At 31.6% G+C, this 24,150-nt stretch overlaps 1 protein-coding gene across 2 annotated transcripts in view; it reads left to right on the top strand.

Annotated features, from left to right (window-relative positions):
* The window catches only part of CDH9 (cadherin 9), a 112,993-nt gene that overhangs the window by 42,615 nt on the left and 46,228 nt on the right, over nt 1–24,150 (top strand). The window lies entirely within an intron of this gene.

The following is a 24,150-nucleotide window of genomic DNA, read 5'->3' as shown; positions in this document are numbered from 1 at the left end:
TTGGAAGGACTTTTACTCCTTGGATATAAAGTCTAGGATTTGATCCTGAATTTAGAGGAAGTAGTTTTAGAACAAATAAAGTAGCAGCAGCAAAATTTAATAAATATTCATTGCACACATACACAGACATGCAACTTACAAGGTTCAGTCCTGACTGTGCCACTCAAACTGTGCAGAATTTGTAAGTCAATTATACTTTCCAAAACCTCAGATTCTTGTTACATTAAATTAAGTTGTTACTAAAATTTCTTTAACTCCAAATTTCTGATATTTTCTAGCATTGTGAACGGAGCTTTGTCTGTAGACAGGAAGAGCCAGTAAAAAAGTTAAAAAACTGCATGTGGATAAATCCAAGGAGATGGGATTGCATGTGGCAAGATAAAAGAAACACACACACACATACATACACACACACATACACCCCTACAAAAAGAACAGTCTAATAGGATGGTGTTAGACCATTACTATAAAAGGCCCAAAATTCCATGCTGAGTTGTTTTTACATGAAGCATGGGTTATGAGTCCCTGCTAAAGGCTCTTGTACAAATTCCTTATTCATGGAGAACAAGTATGGGATCATCAATTTGCCTCCATTGTCAGGATGGAGTGGAGGGCCAAGAGAATGAATCATGAGGGTATTTTTATAAGGAAATATTGTAGAATATTTCCTTATGTTATTTCAGACATTTGCAATACAAGAGAGAAAAGTCAGAAATGTTGTTTTTGCTTTCACAATAATGAAATCTGAGATTTACTAATTCTGTTTTCTGTTAAAAGGGAAACCTTTGGTTCTCACTCAAGATGACAAAGTCACAACAATTGCTGTGTAGCTTCCCTGTAATTTAAACAGACACATGTGCCTAAATTACTTGGTCAGAAGAGTAATACTGCTCAAGAGAGGAATTAAAATAAATTTAACAAGAAGCATAGCAAAGACTCCTACTGTTCTGTCAGAGAAACTTCTTATGCAATTGATTTTTCACACATTAGATCTAGATCTTGAAAAATCCCTAGTCATCATGGATTAATAAGTAATTGATCAATTATCTATAATTATTGAGAATTGAGCAGAATTTGATTTTACTATCTGGTTTTTAAAACATTTATTGCATGAAGAGAGAGACTTACAGGGATAGTGTTTATTATTTTGAAGGAAAACATTAGTATTTATGAAATAATTTTGAAACATCGACTATTAAGTTGACCAACTGACCAATACATTTTAATTCAAAGATACATATTCATACTTAGTTTGCTCAGGGCAGTCGACATAGTGCCATGGAACTGCCTATAAATAAACAGTCAACATCTAAATACAATAAGGTATCTTCTTTTAAAAAATTAGCTCGCAATTTTTCATAGTTTTAATTCAAAATGTTTACTGTTCTGAAGCTGAAATCATCAGAAGTATAATCATGGAATTCTGAACTGGAAGGGAACTATAATATTTATGAAACTCTTGGTTGCAGCTGGATACTTTTGGTATAGGCGTTAACTGAAAAATGGGAAACAGTGGTACCAACAGACAAACGGTTAGGAGTCTGGTTCATATTCAATTGAGTGGTCAAACAAAAAGAGGATGACTCTCTTTTGCACTTTCCTATGTTGATGTGTGCACTAAATGTGGATATTTCCCCTGAGTATATATAAAATAATGGACTTGGTTAGACTATTTTCTCTTAGGCTTTTAGGGTATAGCAGTTTGATTTGTACAGAGACAAATAAAGTCTGAAATTTCCTGAAGGATGTTTGATAAATTTTTCAGTATATTATAGTGTTTTTCAGAATCTAAATAAATGATCTTTCAAAAGGTTTTAGAAGGTCATTACTTATGGTGCAGTACATGTAGCAGCTGCTTCTGTTTTATGTGCTCTTTACAAGCTGCTTGTTTAAAACTAAGAACATATGAGAAAAATATTAAGCATTAAGGCTAGATGCTCAGGACAGTCTACAAAGGCTTATTTCATGCTGAGTTCTATAAAAATACCTACTTTTACAATAGAGTGCTATCATTTAATTCTTACTGCCAGTCCCCTCACTGCAGTATTATATTACCATGTTCCTGAACTATTGCATTAGCACACTAAATAGCCTTTTCACTTGACCTTTTTTTTTTTTTTTAAGTCTCAAAAACATATTACACACTGCTTTGTGAATGATACCAAATTCTTGGACAAAATGTCTATAGAAAAATAACCCAAATTTACTTAAGTAGAATTCAGTGTTCAGTATCATTGCTTATTCCTGCCTATGTTCTATGCTCCCTTAATTAAGCAGCTTAGCTCTAGAGAAAGTGAAATCTTTTCTTTTTCAAATACTTAGCCTTTATCCGATCATGTTCAGAGGTCCTTTTCCAGGGAGTCTCCAACACCCTTTTCCAAAATCTCACTTCTTCTCTTTGCTTTAAGTCCTACATCAAGTGCATCTTCCCACCTAAAGCCCTAAATCTTTATTCTCCCCAGCTGGGATTTTCTGTCAAAATTATGAAGTCATCTACCAAATCTTATTCATGGTACAATTTTAATTATTTTGGTCTACTAATTTAGCTCCTAGAATCTGTGACATTTGCACTTTGAATTAGTGTTAGATTGAAGGTTTTTTTTAACTTTCTCAAAATATTTGACATCACATATTTATTCAAAATTAATATTCAGTTACTATCTCAATAGATCTTTATTTAGCATTAATATTGGTCCTGAGAAACTGACACTACAAAGCACAGAAAGAGCAGAGAAAAATTAAAAGAAATGTATTTCCTTTTGCTGACATAAGTTACACCAACGTTGTTTCCTTTTCTGTTATACTCAAGGACCCTAATTATAACCAAGCCCCTCCCATTTTGCTGTAGGCCCTAAAATAGAAAATATACTTCAGAATCACAGTCAATTCAAAACAATGACTATTTTTTTAATATAAGTAATTTCAAGCAGTTATTTATAATTCTAAAATGAGATTAAATAAGTTCTGACTGAATTAGGAATTAACTACTCCTAGAAATATCTGTATTTAAAATTCAAGATTTTTTAATCTGAAAAATAAGTAACTGTTAAACCATTGAAAAAATATTAGAATGTGATAGAAAATGTTTATTAGTAAGATTACCAAATTATATGTGTAATTTTTCCTGATCTCTTTTACTGATTTCAGTACTTCTGAACTATTTCTAATGTCCCAACATTCTCTTCCTCTGTTTCCAAATTTGCAGAAGATCAAATCCACCCTTACAAAGTCATCAGTGTTAAAAAAAAAAAAAAAAAAAGAAGAAGAAGAAAAGAAAAGAAAAAAAAATAGAAGTAGTAGATTCTGCAGGAGGATAGAGATGGGTGGGGGAAAATAAGCACAAACATCATCAATTGCTATTTTTAATAGTAATAATTATCATTATTACTAATGATAAAAGTAATCTGTGATCACTCTAGATATGCCATTAAATTAGTACTTAGTGGAATTTCCTCAGTAAATAATTCTACTTCTCAGCTAGAATTTCCTAGGGATATGATTACTATAAATCATCATAGTCAGAACTATACATTAAAAAACAGAGGCACAAACAAAAGTTCAAGATTAATGAATAAATGACTTGGCAAATCTAAGAGGAAAGGTGTCTTTTTCTATAGTGGGAAGCGATGTATTTTTATGTTATTTTGTGAAAGTTCCAACTCCGTTAATACTTTCTAACAACAAAATGGTTTTTTTTTTTTGAAAAATTAAGATTATATTCTCCTACAGCTCCTATTCTATTTTTCTTACTCTATAGACACAATCAAGATATGTTACTACTGTGTGTTATTTTAGAAAACCTGCAATTTTTACAAACTATTTTGGTAAATGTGTCTTAATACTTGAAAAAAATGTGAATTGCTTAGTACAGGGTATAATATTCTGCAGACTTAGATAAAGATAATGATGGTATTGTTCAATTCTCTATCATTACAGTTGTGTGTCTCCTTGTTCAAAGAAGAATATTAAAAAGTTCCATTTAAAAAATTCTCTCTTTACCTTTGTCAATTTTTTTCATTTATTTTTATGCAAGTATTGGGTGCACGGTCAATTATCTTTTATGTCTCTGACTAATTGACATTTCACTATTATGAAATATCACCCTTTATCTTTGACAATACTACTTGCTTGAAGTTTACCTGATCCAAATTTACCCATGCCAACTCATTTATGCTTGTGTTTTTGTGGTTTATCTTTTTCCATCCTTTTGTTTTCAGTATTTCTGTGTAATTATGTTTAAAATGCAGCTCTTGTAAACAGCTCAGAATTAGCTTATACTTTTTTATCCAGTCTGACGATCTTTAACATTTAATTGAGATGTTAAGTCCATTGATACAAAATGCAGTTACTGATACACGTGGATTCAAGTCTACCATTTTCTTGTTTTCTTTTGCCCCGTTTGTTTTTATATCTATTTCTGCTTTCTTATTATCTTTTGGGTTAATTTTTGTTAATATCTGAATTTGTGTTCTATATAATTCATTCTTGATGTATTATACTAAATATTGAGTTAGTATTACATATTTTACTATTGTTTATAAAATGTTTACAATTATTTACAGTAAACTTAACAACAGTGTAATTTCCTTTCCCTTGTAGGTCTTTATTTTATTTTTGTCATATATTTTTCTTCTGTATATATTACAAACTGAGTCATATATGGTTAGTGTTTATTATTTAAGCATTTCATTATTTATTTAAAAACTTAAAAATAAAATTATATTATATTACATTATAAACTTAAGAGATTACCATTCCCAGTTATGCTTTTTATCTAAATTTCTGGGTGTTATCAGTTTCCCTCCCAAATGAAGACTTCTTTTAGAATACTTACAGTGTGGGTCTGCTGGAAACAAATTTTCTTAGCTCTCTTTAATCTGAAGATATCATTATTTCACGTTTATTTTTGAGAGCTATTTTAATTGGATATAGAAATATATAGATTGACCTGACAGTTCTTTTTTCCTTTCAGTGCTTTAAATTTTTGCTGCATTGCATTGTGGATTCTATTACTTTTAATAAAGAAGTCATTATTCTTATCACTGTTGCCCTATATGTAATGAATATTTGTTTCTGGTTGGTTTGAAAGTTCTGTCTTTATCATTGGCTTTCAACAGTTCATCTCAGCTGGTATTTTAGTTTGATACTTCACATGTATTTTATTAATCCTGCTGGGTATTCACTGGCTTTTATATACCAGTGGATCTTTTTCCATCTAATTTTAAAATTGTCAGATCATTTTGTTTTTGTGTCTTGTTCTCTTTTATTTTCAGGGACTCCAAGTACAAATACAGTAGAGTACTCCACATTGCCCCATAGATTATTCAGATTGTGTTATATATATTTTAATATATGTTTGTCTCTGTGCTTCAATTTGTTTATTTTTACTGTGAATATTTATTACTTCTTACGATTCTGTGTCTAATCTGTTATTATACATTTTTATTACAGATGCTATAATTTCTAGTTCTAGGTTTCTTTTGTTTATTTGATTTTTTATATATTTTATGGAATTTTTCATTACTTAACCATTATTTTAGTGTACTCCATAAATTCTTTAATGTATTTATGATAGTATTTTTAAAGTCTTTGCCTGTTAAACCCGACAACTGAATCTTATTTGTGTCTATTTCTGTTGGCAAAAATTCTGTCATTTTTGTTATATTTTTATGCTTTTTCCAATCTATAGGAAGCTTAGATTACATATTGGATATTATGAGTAAGACGTTGTGGAGATTATAGATTTTGTTTTCTTCCTCTGAAGAATATTAAGTTTTGCCCCATGAGCAGTAAAATTACTGAATGCTTCTTTGATTCTTTGTAGGTTTTTAGAATTTTCAAGGCAGACTATTATGTTTACTCCCTTAGTACTGCAGTGTAATCCTAATTCCTAGGACATCTTCCTGACTCCTAAGTTATCATCTTTCTTATGTTTCCTTAGAAATCTTCATATATTTGCCAAACATATCTACCTATAAGGAGCCTGAATTTTAAATTCTTCATTCCTATTATCTGGAATGGTTAAAATCCTGTTCGGTTTTCAACTTTCATTCTGTTCCTTTTCTCTGGATTCTTTGGGGTCTTACCCTATACATGGTCAGTTTGGAAGTCAGCCACATGCTATGTGTAATGTGTATTCAAGTTTTAGGTCGCTTTACTCTGTGGCTTCCTCTGTTTCTGGACTTTCTTCTCTCAATTTTCAGCCATTCTTGCAGCGCTGAATCCTGACCTCTGATCCCTCAGTCCTTAAAAACTGCTGATTTCTGCTTGAACTCTTTTCTGGGTGGCACATTAAATATGGAATGCTTGCAAGGAAAAGGGCTTAATGTGGAAATTGCTTTATTTCCTATTTGCTAGTAATCCTCCCAGTTTTTGTCTGCCGTTGGTTGTTATTAGTGCCCTCATAGAGTTTTTTGTGTGTGTGTTAACCAATTTGTAAAGAGTTAATTATTTGTATCAACAAGAGTGTTGGTCCCACACAAGCTATATTCTATGATTGGAACAAGAACATGTTAAGTATTTGTCCTTTATTAACACTTATGTTTTTGTAAATAAATGTCTGATGATTAAATGCATGTCTGAAGTTAACTCCTACAACACAGAGTCAACAGTGCAAATATGGTTTAGATCATATAGGTTAAAAACTATTCTATGTCTTTTAAAAAATATTTTTTCCTTTCCTACGGCACAGTAGGAACTGAAGAAGGAAGTGGATGTTAATACAGCTAGTATGTTATGCAGATAAAATTGTCATTAAAGACATTCATCAAAATTGCCTCATATCTTAATAAAAAACAGATTTCACATGTTGAATTTCTTTTATATCTTTCTATAAATCTTTGATAAAGGGCCCTAAGAATTTCACATGTTTCACATAATAAGTTTTATGACTCTGCTTTAAATGACTATTTTCTGACTTTTAATTAAAATAGTATCCTCAGAATGTTAGGAAAGATGGTTGAAGGAAGAAAATTGCTTAAAGAGAATATTAAGTCATTAGTACATAATATTCCTAACACTATATGGGAGTAATGGCAGTGACTATGCAGAAGTACATATTTGGATCTAATTGTCCTGTATATCCATCAGACTTCCTGGGACTGTTGTTTCTTCTTCTGTCAACCACTATTGAAATTCAGCCAGTATCTTTAATGAATTAGAGGATAATTAACTTGTAGGGCAAAAAAAAATTCTCACTAGCAACTCTATTTCAATTAATAACCAATATTTTACAATAATTATGTTAATGTAGGTTTTAAAAACACATATTTTTAAAGTTCCTATTTACTTTAAAATTACTCTTTGTAGTCACTATAGTATATTTTGTATTAATAGTACTCAATAAGAAATGCAATATTAAATGTCTTTAAAGCAGCAAAACACTAGATTACTTATTGACAAAGGTTTAATTTACAAATCTCTGAGAAAAGCTTTATTGACTATTTTATGCTTATCCCAATAAAGGTGTGTCTTAAACTCTTATAAACACCTTTATTTCAAAGTAAGTGAACTCATTTTTTATGTGTATAAGAGAAAATAATAAAAATGGCTTTGTCAAATGACAGGCTAAAAAATCTTTGTTTACGTATAAGTAATGTTTCTAATATACAACAAAAACAAGATAAGCTATATTCCACGTATCCTAAAATTTGTCATGAAATGTGCTGATTTTGACAAAATTTAAAAATCTAATTTACAATAAGCTAAGTTTACCAAATGTATTTTACACAAGTGAATACATCCATTTTTCTTCAAAATTAAAGTAGACAAAGGAGTGTTGAAATTTTACTATAAAATGGATATTAGGAAATAGTTAAAAGAAATAAAATGAAAGAGCACAATTAGAAAGGAATGTTGTTAATATTTCCCATAAATCCATTATAATGACAGCTCTGAAGTAAATTAGGAGAGTCTTCAGTATCTGTCTCCAAATTACATAGACAAGGGGTACTGGAAATTATTCATTTTTCCTCTTCTTAGTTTTGTTAGGCTAATATTAGCAATGGACAATTTGTTTTGTTGGTGATAAACTGGAAATTCAAATTGAGAGCTAAAAACTTTGATCACCCTCAAACAAGAGAAGAAATGTAAGGTCAGAGGTAAGAAGGATAGACATACTCTTAAAGAATGCCTAGCTCTTTTCTCCACAAATTACCTTGTCTGTTTGGTGCTTACGGAAAGAAGGAATAAAAAATGTCTAGTCAAAGAGTACTGAAACTGTGTAATATTGAGAGTGCCATTAAGTTTAAAACAACAGTGCTAGAGTGATTCTCTGATTATGAAAACTGATAACATTAAGAATTAATTCTAGAGAAGTTGTATTTGACCATATATTAGGAGTTTTAGTGAGACTGAAACAAATTTGGGTGATGCATAAACACAAAGTTAAAAATAACTCTTAGAAATGTCAGGAAATTAGTGTTGCATATTTGCTCCCCAACTTTTTTTTTTCCTAATTTTACTCTCTTATTACTTGGATTAGTCAGCTATTAACATTTTGTCCTTTGTAATTATTTTAAAGTTCAAATTCCAAAGTCAGTAACATAAAATGTGGAGATGTGAGATGAGAGTATTCAGTATAGAATTAGAAGATTTTTGAATAATTTAAAAACTACAAGTGACCAATAATAAAATTGTCTTTTGTAAAGTAATAAACACTTTTCTCTCAAAGTATGCAAAGAAAGATTAAATGTATACTGATAGTGTAGAGTTACATTGAAGAATAATATAAAGAAGAAAGTAATATAATCTCATAACTCATTGATAATAATATTTATGAGATTAATTTTCTCTAGTATTTTTAGTTTATTTTGATGTCCAAAAATGATTTTCCAGAAGATAGTTTTTAACTGCTATGTAATACTGTATCAAATAGAAAATAATATTATGAAGAATTCCATTACAAATTATGATTGTGAACATAAATAATTCTGAATCAACAGATAAGGATTCTAATGAACGCATGTGTGTATGTTTGTATGTGTATGTGTTGCCAACTTGATTTGTTTAAAGATGTACATGTATAAACTAATATATGCACATCTTAATTGTACAGCTCAATGAAAATTTGTACTTGTATATACCTATGCTAACATGATCAAGATCACAATATGGAAAATTTCTAGAATACAAGTACAGACCCCCTCATTTACTCCTTTCTAACTCGCCCTCCAAGAGGTAACCATTTTGCTGAAACCAATCCCTACTGATAAGTTTGCCAGTAGCTGAATTTTATGTACATGGAATTAAATAGTATGTCTGGCTTCTTTTTTGAACTTTATGGAGGATAAATTAATTAATGACACTTTGTGTAGAATTAATTTTTTTAATGGCTATGCAGTTTTCCATTGCATAAATATATCACAATTAATTTATCTATTCTACTATTGGTAGATGATTGATGTGCTTCTAACTAGAGGCTATTACAAATAAAACCGGTAAACATTCTTACACATTTTATTGTCACACGTGAATTCATTATCTTTGGGTATATTTCAAAAGCAGAATTGCTGAAAAATAGAATGGACATAGATTTATCTTTAATAGGTACTAAGAAAGTGTTTTCAAAGAGACTGTACTAATTTATACTCCCACCAGGAATTTGTGAGGTTTCTAGGGACTCTGTACTTTATAAGGCTTTATATTGCAAGTCTTAAATGTTTTTAAATTTTAACCATTTTTGATGATGTGTAGGACTATCTCATTACAGTTTTAATTTGAATGACCCTGATCATTTAACAGTTAGGTATATTTTTATGTTGTATTGGTATTTGGATATATTAGTTTTGAATTGATTATATGGGATTTTTGCTCATTTTAAATTATTATCTAATTTTGTCTTTTCACTCTATAAAAGCCATATAAATACTGTATATGAATTATTTATTAGAGATACTGAAATTCTTTTCTCTCAATTTGCTTTTGAGAAAACACATCATGATGTAAATATGCATGTTTCATGGACCAGTGAGACTTGTAGTAGTGTAAGATTTTAAAATATTTCCAATGTGCTAAGTCAAAATGAGTTCTCCTTTTCCTCCCAAAGTTATCCTTATTATTTCTGTTTCATGCTTTATTATGTTTGGTAGAACTTCCAGAGTGTTTTATCTCATAAGTGATGGTGTTAATCAGTTCCTTACTGTGATACGGTACTCTAAACAATACAGTCCTTGTTATTTTAAGGTCTTCTGGTATGATAAGAAACATGATGGCTCACTGCTTTCTTTCTGGCAAAGAACTCAGACCTTCAAATGGAAATCTGCAGTGGCCATTTGAAAACATTTTCTATTCACTTCTTGTCTGCACCAGCAAGCCTACTGTAGCATCTCAATTCTGCTTTTCCATTCACAATCAAATGCCCTGTGAAATCAATGATAAATGTCCCCTCTTTCCAGGGCAATTTTGAACACTCCCATTCAAACCATTAGTACGTAAATGAGAATACGAGGGCAGAAGACAGGTGTCACTAGTTAGCCTGAATCTTCTGAACTATCTACTTTTCTACCATATACAAAACAGAGTTATATAAAATAAACATAGACATCACTGTCTCGTTTTACTGCGTTTTATAAAAATACTTCCATTATATCCATTCAGACTGACTTATTCTTTGAAAATAAAAATATTTTCTGCCTAGCTCAGTGTCTGGCATATATTTTCACTCAATTCAATGTTGATATTAATCTAAGTTTTTGAGCACAGGACTGTGATGTTATCATCACTATTATAATCACTGCACTGATTAAACATAAGATAGAGCTAAAAATGAACAGGCAGATAGTTTCCAAACCAACTGAACTGCTTTAATGGAGTTTTGCAAAGGGAAAAATAATCACGTATGCCTTTTTATGTATTCATTTTCATAAGTAGAAGAATCATTATTTTAAATTAAAGATGGCCTTTTCTTAACATTGAGACGTGATGTTAACAAAATGGAGCAGAAGAGGGAAAAATTAAGTTATATAATATATCATGCAAGATACTTAGGTAAAATCGGGCCACACATAATATAAACATTGCATGTTATTTTATTGAATTTTAGTGTAATTTAAAATGTAAAAATGCATTATAAACACTGTTTTAGCCTTAAATTCATTCATATTAAAACAGAAAATGAGATTACAGTACAGCAAGGAAAGAAAATCCATACAAAGAAATATTCATTAACCTATGTTTCTGAAGGTACATTAGGGTACAGAGACAGATAGTTAAATCAGTGAAAGGATTTTTTGTTGTTGTTGTTAGACTCACTTGAAAAGCTCTGGTCATTGCTGAAATTGATGGATATTATTCTATAATTATATGTTTGTAATAAATCGTAATTCAGTCTCAATTGTATATCAATAATTAATATGCCTTTCATGCTAATCTTCAAGGAACTTTTTAAGGAAAAGAATACAAAATAAAATAGATGCCATTGAGGTGACTGCAAGCTAGAGTACAAAAGAAAATGATATATTTATGCAATCAGATATTTAGCAGGACCTTCCACAGGCTACAGTGACCTTAATAACGTAGATCCTCCAATTTTCGAAGCCATTAACTGAAGTCATAGCACAGAGCTAATATAGAGAGCACACCGAGTAATTAATCTTAAAGCCCCATTTCACCATCATGTGTCACTTCAAAGCTGAATAAAAGTATACTTGCTATTATGTACCTGCAGTTATCAATCCTAAGAACAAGACTCAGTGGTCTCACTGCTTAGGTTTTTCCTCCCACCTGTAACCTGCATCTCAAGTGCAGGACCAGAAGACATTTTTAAGTGTTTGGCCATATGCTGTGAGTCTTGATAGGAATTGTTTTAATATTTTTCCTCACACAGACACTTAAAAGCATCCAGTAGAGAAAGTATACAAAACTGATTCGAGAAGTAACAATGCATTGAGTTTATCACTGATGTCTCCTCTTTTTATTCCTCTTACGTGATTGATCTGGTTCTACTGATTTATCTTCCAAACTCATGCGTGTAGTGACATGTCTGTTACTCCTGTCAGCCATCAGAGTCTCTCAAAGTCTCTATTCTGCTTTCTTATAGTATTAAATTCCTAACTAGTCCTAGTATCCTTGATTTTTTCCCACTTTCAAATTACCTTTCTATATCCCATCAGAGTACTTGCTCTAAATTATGTATCACAGTATTATCTTCTGCAAACATTTTTAGTGGTTCTTGCTTAGAGAAAATGCTCAAATGTTGAGATTACCATTCTTTAAAAACTCTTAACAGTTGAATATTCACTGCTATTTACACCATAATCACACTATACTTATTTTGCCATTTAATCTCCACCTCCCCACAGTTTATTTATACTTCCCATTTTATTCTCTGACTATTAATCCTGCTCAATTTAAAAGGTCTGCTTTTGATATCACTGTTTATGACCCATTTATCCATCTGCCAGGTAACAGTTGCTATTTTTTCTGTGATGTTACTGTATATTTTATAGTGCTTCTTTTAAACACTATATCACACAGGTGTATCTGTGTGTGTGTGTTCTTGTGTGTAGGCTGTGGAAAAAAACTAATTTCTTTCCAATTTCAATGCCCCTTGTACAGTGCAGGCGTAAGTACACACACACACACACACACACACACACACACACACACATTAGAGCCACAATAATATCTTGTGTGATATTATGATGATATTATCACACAGTATGATGTGTGACAGTAATTCACCCTAAACTCTTTTCTTTTTGACTTGCAGGTTTTTATATATAATGAATTTTGTGCATTGAGAGCACAATGGATAATACTATTTAAAGTTGTTCTGATTAAACAGGTATTTCTCCAAAGTTGGAATGGAATAGTGAGAGTGATAATACATTGCTGTAGTTAGCACTCCACGGAGTATAAAAATTGCCTCTTTAAAATGATGTGTTCAAGGCTATAACCTTCGTTTGTATTCTATGAGATATAATATGACTGATGAATGAATCCTAATTTTCTCTCGTGTCATTTCACTCCTGGTAATATGTGCTTCATCTTGACCACTTTTATGGTGAATAATGCTGAAATCATAGAGTACACATTCTCTTTTCTGACTTTCTGGTCAAGGCTAGAAATAGAGGCTCCCATTTTAGCTTTGCATAAAGCTGAAAAGAAGCAGAGTTTGCATTTACGTCACGAAGAACTTCATAGAATAAAAGGTAGCTGAAATGTGTGAACTGTGATAAGAATGGCCTCTTCTGTGTCAGAAGAATTTTTGAGGTTTTTACTGCTAACATTCTTTTCCTCGCTATGGATCAGAAAATTTAGAGGAAATGAAAGTTTATGTCAGTATTCAATTTGAATTATATGTGAAGATCCCAGGACCATTCTTATTGTATTCACACTAGACATTTGAATCACTGAAGGATTTGCAACATTTACAAGAAAAGTCATCTTATTAATACATATACAGGTGTATACAGACAAGGTCAAATTTGCAAAGTGAGTTTTTTCTCAGATAAATAAGGTCTATATGTAAATATACGGAAAAATCAGTGAAGGCAGAGAAGTAAAGGTTCTGACTACTAATGAAAAACTTCAGGGTGTATTCAATTGTTCTGTCATACTTCTTTGAAGTTGCAATGATGTAGTTATTTTCTATGTTTATTTTAGGCTGACAAGCCTGTTAATATGATATAACTTGAACAATGAAGCTTGATCATAAATACCAAAGCAATACAACACTGGGGAAACCACTTATATGACATATGGAACCACATACATCATGTGTATGTATGTGTATTGATGTAGTGAGTTTGTTTTTCCTCATACAATTCTAAGATTAGGCAGGTTGTTAGAAAAACTATAAATAAATCTATAAGAATTATTCTTTACAGTAAAACAATGTGCCTTATGGTCACTTATTCACTTGGCTACTTGAACTAGTTTGATTAGAAAGTCTAGTAATTTAAGGTCAGTAATTATAATTTAAATTACACATATAAGTAAAAGGTCAGTGACTACTTAGTTTTGTGACATTTTTATAAAAACAGAAACCTGATATCTTGCAAATTATTAGAATTCAGAATTTACTACTGTATTCTAAACTTTCGTTTTAATTTAAACATTCAAAGTGTCATTAGAAATATTTAAGAACTTAAAATGTCTTTTATGAAGAAATTTTGAGACAATTTTGAGACTCATCTTTTTCAAGGTGTATATATACTCATATGTATAAATGTGTGTGTACACACACACACACACGTTTATGTTTATATATGGCGTAATGTCCAATGGCATTGGGAGCAGGAGCGTATGTCCAAGGGAAAAAGCTAAACTTTTCACAGCCTACTTAATTGGAATTTCTACTTTTGCATTATTTCCATGTTCTAATTTATTACCCTGTTATTTCAAAAATTTTAAATGATCATCATCTTGAAAATATTTTTCTAGCCAATTAACATAACAGATTCTCTACTTCACTCACAATAACAAAAACAATATCAAAACAATTATTAGATGCAGTTCTTTTCCAGTGAGCCTTGTAAAAACTTAAAAAAAAAAATTGAGACTTGGCAAGAGATTTTGAAGTGCATTTTAGCTATGTCTTTAAAATTAACAAAAATAAAAATAATTAATAGTTGATGCAACAATTCTCCCACCAGAAATATATCCATTAGATACCTACCATCTTAGAAATACACAAAGATATATGTACAAGCATATTCATTATATCACTGGATAAAATAATCAGTGACAACAACAAAATAATGAACCTAAACATCCATTCATTAAAGATTTCTTAAGTAAGAATGAATACTTCCTTCACTGTGAAAAATGAGTATATGAAAGTTAAAATGATATGAGAAGCTCTGAGATAAATTATTCAGTGAAAAAAAAGTGCAGAAGACTTTTTAATTTTAGGAGGACAAACAATATAAGTTAATAGCTTCATATTTATACCTCATATAGTAGACTGTATTTCAGGTCAATGAGGTGAGAATAGATGGAATTTTTATGTTTACTTTGCTTTATATAGTATCTTAATTCTTTATCTTTGTCACATGTTACTTTCATACTAATGAAAACCACCAACCCTTCAATCCAGTTTTGCCTGGCATAAGAACCTGTTCAGACATGGCCTTACTGTGTTTAAATTCTAGGCACTTCCCCCAATAATACCAAAATCTTTATCGTCCTTAGATCATATCATGCTTCTTATACCTCCAGCATTTTATAAATGGTTTGTTCTTTTTTCAAATTGTCCTGTACTATCTCCCACCTCTTTGGTTTGCCATCAACTTAATATAACACTTGTTCATCTTTCAAAATTCACCTCATATATCATCAATTCTAGGAAAGTTTCTCTCAAATCTTTGCTGGGTTTCTTGTCACCCCTGAACATATTTCTTAATATTCTCTAATAATATCATTTTATATTTCCTTTGTTTGGATGTTTTGCATTCCACTAAAATGTAAATTCATTGAATTAATGTGTATGTTTTTATCTCTGCAGATATAATGGAATGCATAGTTGCTGGTATACAGTAGGATCTATAATTTGCATCTAATAAAAAACTATAAGAAATTTTTACAAATGGAGGTTTAAAGGGCTGAGTGTAATTTAAGATAGAATAATGTGAATACCTTTCACTGTTCCATGGTTTCTCTTTACTAGAATATAAGCTCCATTCAGCAGGCATTTTCATTTGTGTATTTCATTGCTACATTCCTAATGCCTTAAAAAGTGCCTGGAATATATTTTAATACTTAACAAGTGAATACATTTATAAGTACTTTTTTTGAGGAAACTTAGAATAATTAAGTAACTTTCCTAAAGGTTTTACTTTACAATCAATTTAAATTAGGATACAGTTTTAATTTCCAGGGGAGCAGTCCAACAGAACTTGGTGTTGAAAATTATGAGCAAGGCTACTGCTTTAGAAGGACTTACTCATATAAATCTGGTATTTAATGAAACTAGTGGGAATTAAGTTATGAGGGCAACAAATTTAGAAAGAAAAGACAAGAGAAAAGAAGACAAGAGAAGAGAAGGGAAGACAATAGAAGAGAACTCTAGGTCTGAACACTGAGGAATGCATGTTTTTGGGGAGCAGGAAAAAAACTTGTCATTCCAGAAAGACTCAGAAATATAGATAAAGAGAGGCTACAGGAGAACCAGAAAAATTCAACATTATGAAACTCAAGCAAGGATAATTTGTAGTAATTGTGTAGAAAATGATGTCACTGCAATATATTTATTTAGCTGGGCCAAGAGAAATACAGGATTTGTTAACTCTGAAAGAACACTTCACTTTTGTGGATAGAAGTCAAATTGTGGGCAAATCCTTGGGAATATTAGAAGAGTAATTTGAGAAAGTTATCAGAGACTTTATAATGTATTACAGAAAAAAGAAAAAGCGGAAGCTTTTTCAAAGCAGCAGAAATACAGTATTTTGTTTGTTCTTTGGATAATTAGAGGCAATCAAGTGATGTATATTCAGGAGAATAATTTGAATGTGGATTGCATCTTAGATTGTTTCCTAGGAAGCAGATTCTGAGACAGAGCTTTGTATAAAGAAGATATTAGGGAGCACTCTGGGAACAAGAGCCACGAGGTAGTAAAAAAGTGAAGATTGGACAGAGGGAGAGGTTGAAATGTGATATTGTTACAAAAGCCAGCCCCATTAATTGTCTTTCAGAGCTCTTGCAGATTGAGACAAAGAGCCTAGACCTTTGTACTCTGAATCAATACAACACAGGATGTGGGGAGCCCCAGGGAAGAGTGTATCCTTGAGTAAGGTGGCTCCCTTTCACTGAGTTGCAATGACTGAAGAGAACCTCATTGGTAAACTGGGGAAATAAGTGCCCTAGTTCTGAAGAGGAGATAAGGTTTATTAGAATATATAGGTTTATGGCTCTAAATTCAACTGGCAAAAATAGTATAAACTATAATATATTATATTAATTATAAGTGCTTTGCTTTATTCTATATTTTCATAGAATTTAAAATTTTTGTGTTGCTGTTATTACTGCTGTTGTAATGCTTTTGAATCAGTTCTACTGAGAACATGAAAAATAATGAACCAAATTAATCTAGCACTCTGGTTCTTTCTGCCACTCTGGTTTCCACATTTCTTGGGACAAACTCAGAAGTGTTCAAAAGTTAGGCTGAAATAATAAATTCAGTTTCTAGTTGTCTAATTATTGTTTCTTGTTCGTAAAGCTAGTATTTGTATTACCAGCTGCAAAAGAGAGAGATTTTACTTTAATGGTATAATAGGAAAACTGTTTTACAGATATGGCCAGTTAAAAGTCAGTACTAATGTTACCTGGATGTTTTAATTAAAAGAGTTTTTTGATACAGGAATTGACAATTATTCTGTTAAAAAGGCATAATATGTAAAGGATGTTCTAATATATCTCAGGTAATTGATGAATTCCCTCATTGCCTGTCCCAGTAAAATCACTAGGAGACTAAAAAGAATGAAACATATTAGCTGGAAATATTTCCTAAGGAGATAAGTGATTGGAATTTTGCTGAATCAGAAGCTGTATTACTGATCTCTCACCAACCACCCCCCTAAAAAAAAAAAAAAAAAAAAAAAAAACCAAAGGTTCCTAAGTATAATAGTATTTAGGAAATTTATTTGGTTCATAAAGGCAAAACTATCTCACTCAATCAACACACTTGTTACTTTCCTGGGAAAAGAGAAAGATACATGGAGAAAAAATAGCACAGAATTTATAGTTTTTTATATTTTATAACTTTGATACCTATGAATTCTTTAAAAAAAAGGATACACCATAACGTAGCGGGCCAAAATCTTAGAGAGCAGACACAACTGTTTCCTTGTGGTGCTCTCAGAAATCTGGCTTCAGTGAGATTTGGAATGGAAAACAATCCCCATGTTCTATAATGAGTGTGTGTGTGTGTGTGTGTGTGTGTGTGTGAATCATCATGGAGGCTTGCTCTGTGTTGAGGTAAGTTTTGTGAAGATAAGAGAGTCTTTTCTTGAATAAAGCAATACTATAGCTCTGTTACAAAGCTTGTGAAAATATGATTCACAATGTCTTGATTACACTTAGCATGAACACTCATACTTTTCTTTTATTTTATGGAATATTATATTGTTAATCCTGTCATAGACCTTGACTATAATTTGGTAAAAGCTATTCAATTTAGTAAAATGGTTTGTCTTTTCCAAGAGCCTGATAGTATTTATTCAGAAAGATTTTCAAACTCCTATTCCGTGTTCTTTCTATTAATCTTTAAGTTCCAGTTAAATGTACATTTTCCCACCTCTTTATTTTGTGCTTCAGTTAACATTCACAGAGTTACATAATCTCTGTGGATCCCTTTACAATGTCCATTGAAATAATGTATCATTAAAAAAAAGAATGATAAAGGAGTAGTAAATTACCAATCTGCACTAATGTTTATATGATACATGGTAAAGGTAATCTTGAATTTATGCTCATCACTGTAGAAAAATATATGTATTAATGAAGTAAAAACTCCTGGGTTTCTCTGTTTCAGAAACTTTGGAAGAAGGTTAATGGTGGCTACTGATTGACTGACTGATTGATTTGTTGTTGATTTCACATCTTTGTAGCAAAATATAAAGTATTAATCTATATTGCTCCGGTTGAGCTCAAATGTCAGCAATGCACAGTTGCTGTTGCCACAGCCCAGGAAAAAGAACTGACGTTCAATGCCTTTGTACTTATCCTTATTTTTTCCATATACTTTGAAAGAGTCTAAGACATAAATGGCTTATCCAAAATAATTTAAAAAGTAGTCCATCAGAGAGCACCTAAAAGGGAACTGGAGCCAGAAGCCTGATTCGCTGCTATCATACATAGGAATGTAAATTATTTGGGTACTGTTTTATGCTTTACATTTTCCTCTAGGCAAAACAAGTACTATTCCTTTAAAAGGACAAAAGTCATTACCAGTAGTTCTAAACAATCAATTCTAATATGGTTTAGTGAGTTCTGATCATTATTCAGTATTTATATGAATCATAGTAATTGCATTTGCAAATAATGGCAACATGAGTAATTTTTTACCTTTTTTATATTCTCATGAAATCATTGCTGATTAACCTGTTCAAAGAAAATAGATTTTTGGGGGTAGTAAAATATATTGACTTAGTTTTTAGGAGGGTACTTTTTATTAAGGAAATACATTTTTTTAAGAAAAAAAGTTGAATGGATTAGACGGAGAGTGAGATCTTTAGAGCAGAATTAAAACCCAATACAAAAAGAGAGGTAAAATGAGAAAGTTTGGGGCTATTTTGGTCCTATTGGTGGGTAGTGCAACAGGAGAGGACAGAGGTAAGGAGACTACTGGTGACAGAGGCTAACTGCTCTGATTAAGGATTAATAAAAGTCAGTAATAAAACCCTGTGTTTGGAAGCAAAAGAGGACTCTAAGATAATGAACACATAGTGTTAAATTTCTGGATAGTGGTCAAAGTAACTTTGTGCTAGGGCTTTCATGTAGTAAATGAAATCTCCTACAACAAAATTAAAATTATGTATGGATCTGTTACGTATGTTAACTGGTTCACTGGTTTGGGTAGAAATTAGGAGGATTAAATTTATTTTTTCTTATTTTTTTACTTTAAGAAAAAAAATATATATAGATGATGATCTGGAAGACACACAAGGGAAGAGGAGTAAAAGTGATAGAATATCAGCATCCTTGATAATTGTTCAGCTAAATGGAGCTGGCTTTGCATTTCAGTAGGATATTAAAAGGGGTTAGTGCAGTTCTATTTAAAATTTCAAAAGGTCAGAATATACCAACTGATACAGAGTTTACAGTTGGAGATTTAATATATACTTGAAAATCAATGCTACTTAAATAACAAATGAAAATACTCAAAGCCTCAAGATCATATGAATTTTCTTAATATCTACTAGCCATTAAAATCATGCCACTTTTTAGTTTTAGTTTGTTTCCTAATTGAACTATTAATACTTTCCAGAGATTTTTAATTTTTTTGAAGTAACTGATTGTCTTTTTTATGTGGCAAAATGTATAAATATCACTCTCAACACAAAGCCTCCAGTGCCTTAACTGTATTATGAATTGGAGAGCCTAACCTGATGTCTAAACTTTTCATTGTTTTATAATGGCATACGGAAGGTAAACTGTGTCTGTGAATGAATTGTCTTAATTTTATCCTCATATTTAACTAATTACTGAATATGAACTCATTTTCAAAATAACTTCTACATAAACATAAACAGCACTGGTCACTCCTTATCTTTTAGTGTCCAAAGCTGTTGATGGGAACATTCCTGCACAGGTGATCTTCTCTCTGGAAGCATTTAGTATGCTTTCTCTTTATGTAGTATTGTAAAATTTCATGATCACAGAAGAAGAAGGAAATCAACATTAAGAGGATCTGATTTCTTATGTTTCATCACTTTATCATGTTTATAGTTTTCTGGAAATATTACTAACATAAATGTTTTTGAAGTATATAATTCAGTGGAATTTAGTACACTTTCAGTGTGCAACCATCACTTTTTACCTAATTCTAAAACATTTTTACCCACTGCCTCAAATAAACCCTACACCCATTAAAGCAGTCACTACCTAGTTCCCCCTAGCCCCAGCCCTGTCAACCACTAACCTGTTTCCTATCTTTAATTATTTTCTCATTTTGGATATTTCATACAAATGGAATCTATAATTTGTCATCTTTTATTTCAAGCTTTTTTCATTTAGCATAACATTTCTGAGGTTCATCCACACTGTAGCACTTGTCAGTACTTCATTTCTTTTTAAAATTGAGTAAAATCCCATTACATGAATACACCACATTTTGTTTATCCATTCATCCAGTAATGGATCTTTGGTATCAGTTTTGTGCTATTGTAAGTAGTGCCGCTCTGGACATTCAAGTACACATACTTGTTTCAATATATGTTTTCAATTTTGGAGGGTATACAATTAGGAGTGAAAATGCTGGGGCACATGCTAATTATATTTTTAACTTTTTGATACTACAAAAACCTTTTCATGTTTTGTTGGTCTTTTGTATATCAACTTTTAGGAAAAAAACATTCAAACCCTTTGACCATTTTTTAAATTGTGTTGTCTTTTGGTGTTAAGTTGTAAGAATTCTTTATATATTCTGGGTACTAGACTTTTATGAGATATATGTTTTGAAAATATTTCCTTCCATTATGTAGGTTACTTTTTTACTTTCCTGATAGTGTCTTTTGATGCACAATGGTTTTTGTTTGTTCATTTTTGGCTTTTTCTATGATATCCAGTTTATCTATGTCTTCTTTTGTTGCTTGTATTTTTGGTGTCATATATAAGAATATACTGTTAAATCCTTCTTCTAAGAGTTTTATATTTTTAGCTCTTAAACTTAGGTCATTGATCTATCCTTGAGTTAATTTTGGGCACTGTGTTGTTTTTATCCCTACTTTTGTCCAGTTGTTCTTATCAATATTTTTGCATTTGTTCTTATTACACAGATTCTTTCTGGATTTCTAACTGTCCTTCTTTTATAGTGAAATATTTTATTGTGGTGAATGTAGTCTTTCTAAGTATAATAAACATAATTTAGAATTTGTTTAAAGTAAATTTGTCTTCACTGTACTGATGCAGTATCTTTTGGGTGCAATTTTCTTGTTATTATTTTTTTAACTTTTTTTAATTGAGTGATACTCATTTTACAATGTTGTGTCAAATTCCAGTGTAGAGCACAATTTTTCAGTTATACATGAACATACATACATTCATTGTCACATTCTCTTTCACTGTGAGTCCACCACAAGATCCTGTATATATTTCCCTGTGCTACACAGTACAATCTTGTTTATCTTTTCTACATTTTGAAATTCCATTCCCTTCCCACCCCCCGTCCCCCAGCAACCACAAGTTTGTATTCAATGTCTAAGAGTCTGTTTCTGTTTTGTATTTATGTTTTTTTTCTTTTAGATTCCGCATATGAGCGATCTCATATGGTATTTTTCTTTCTTTTTCCGGCTTACTTCACTTAGAATGACATTCTCCAGAAACATCCATGTTGCTGCAAATGGCATTATGTTGTCAGTTTTTATGGCTGAATAGTATTCCATTGTATAAATATATCACATCTTCTTTATCCAGTCATCTGTTGATGGATATTTAGGCTGTTTCCATGTTTTGGCTATTGTAAATAGTGCTGCTATGAACATTGAGGTGTAGGTGTCATTTTGAAGTAGGGTTCCTTCTGGATATATGCCCAGGAGTGGGATTCCTGGGTCTTATGGTAAGTCTATTTCTAGTCTTTTGAGGAATCTCCATACTGTTTTCCACAGTGGATGCACCAAACTGCATTCCCACTAGCAGTGTAGGAGGGTTCCCTTTTGTCCACAGCATTTGTCATTTGTGGAGTTTTGAATGATGGCCATTCTGACTGGTGTGAAGTGATACCTCATTGTAGTTTTGATTTGCATTTCTCTGATAATTAGTGATACTGAGCATTTTTTCATGTGCCTATTGATCATTTGTATTTCTTCCTTGGAGAATTGTTGTTTACGAACAACTCATACCAGTCCTTCTCAAACTCTTCCAGAAGATTGAAAAAGAGGGAATATTCCCAAACTCATTCTATGAAGCCACCATCACCCTGATACCAAAACCAGGCAAAGACACCACCAAAAAAGAGAATTATAGACCGGTATCACTGATGAACATAGATGCAAAAATCCTTACCAAAATACTAGCAAATAGAATCCAACAGCACATAAAAAAGATTATCCTACATCATGATCAAGTGGGGTTCATCCCAGGGACACAAGGATGGTTCAACATACGCAAATCAATCAATGTAATAGATCACATCAATAAGAGAAAGGACAAAAATCACAGGATCATCTCAATAGATGCAGAAAAAGCTTTTGACAAACAAACAAAGCATAAATACAAAACAGAAACAGATTCATAGACATAGAATACAAACTTGTGGTTGCCAAGGGGGAGAAGGGTGGGAAGGGACAGATGGGATTTCAAAATTGTAGGAATACATAAACAAGATTATACTGTATAGCACAGGGAAATACACACAAGATCTTATGGTAGCTCACAGAGAAAAAAAAGTGACAATGAATATGTATATGCTCATGTATGACTGAAAAATTGTGCTTTACACTGGAATTTGACACAACATTGTTCAATGATTATAAATCAGTAAAAAATCTTAAGAAAAAGAAAAAGCTTTTGATAAAATTCAACACCCATTTATGATAAAAACTCTCACCAAAGTGGGTATAGAGGGAACATATCTCAACATAATAAAAGCTATATATGACAAACCTACAGCCAGCATAGTACTCAATGGTGAAAAACTCAAAAGCTTCCCACTAAAATCTGGGACAAGACAAGGATGCCCACTATCACCACTCCTATTCAACACAGTCCTGGAAGTCCTAGCCACAGCAATCAGGCAAGAGAGAGAAATAAAAAGGATCCAAATTGGAAAAGAAGACGTAAAAGTGTCACTATATGCAGATGACATGATATATATACAGAAAACCCTAAAAGGTCCACACAAAAACTACTAGAGCTGATTGAAGAATTCAGCAAGGTAGCAGGTTACAAAATTAACGTTCAAAAATCAGTTGCACTTCTTTACACTAATGATGAATCAACAGAAAAAGAAAGTAAAGAAACGATCCCCTTTAAAATAGCACCCAAAGTAATAAAATACCTAGAAGTAAATCTAACCAAGGAGGTGAAAGACGTATACACAGAAAACAATAAAACGCTGATGAAGGAAATTAAAGAAGACTTTAAGAAAAATGGAAAGATATCCCATGCTCCTGGATTGGAAGAATCAATATTGTTAAAATGGTCATAACTGCCCAAGGCAATCTACAGATTTAAAGCAATCCCTATCAAATTCCCCAGGACATATTTCACAGAACTAGAACAAGTCATAATAAAATTTATATGGAACCACAAAAGACCTAGAATTGCCAAAGCGTTACTGCAGAAAAAGAAAGAGGCTAGAGGAATAACTCTCCCAGACTTCAGACAATACTGCAATTTTCTAATATTAATTTAGTTCCTTTCAAGACTTCAGTTTTCTTCAAACATATCATAAGCATTTTTTTGTCTGTTCATATCTATGTCTATTATTATAGCCACTATCCTTTAAATTGTAGGTGACCTTTAGATTTGTTTATATGAAAGATCTCTACA

This window comes from Camelus ferus, chromosome 3 (assembly GCF_009834535.1).
Source record: "Camelus ferus isolate YT-003-E chromosome 3, BCGSAC_Cfer_1.0, whole genome shotgun sequence".
Taxonomy (NCBI): domain Eukaryota; kingdom Metazoa; phylum Chordata; class Mammalia; order Artiodactyla; family Camelidae; genus Camelus; species Camelus ferus.
This window is presented reverse-complemented; position numbering and strand designations above follow the sequence as displayed.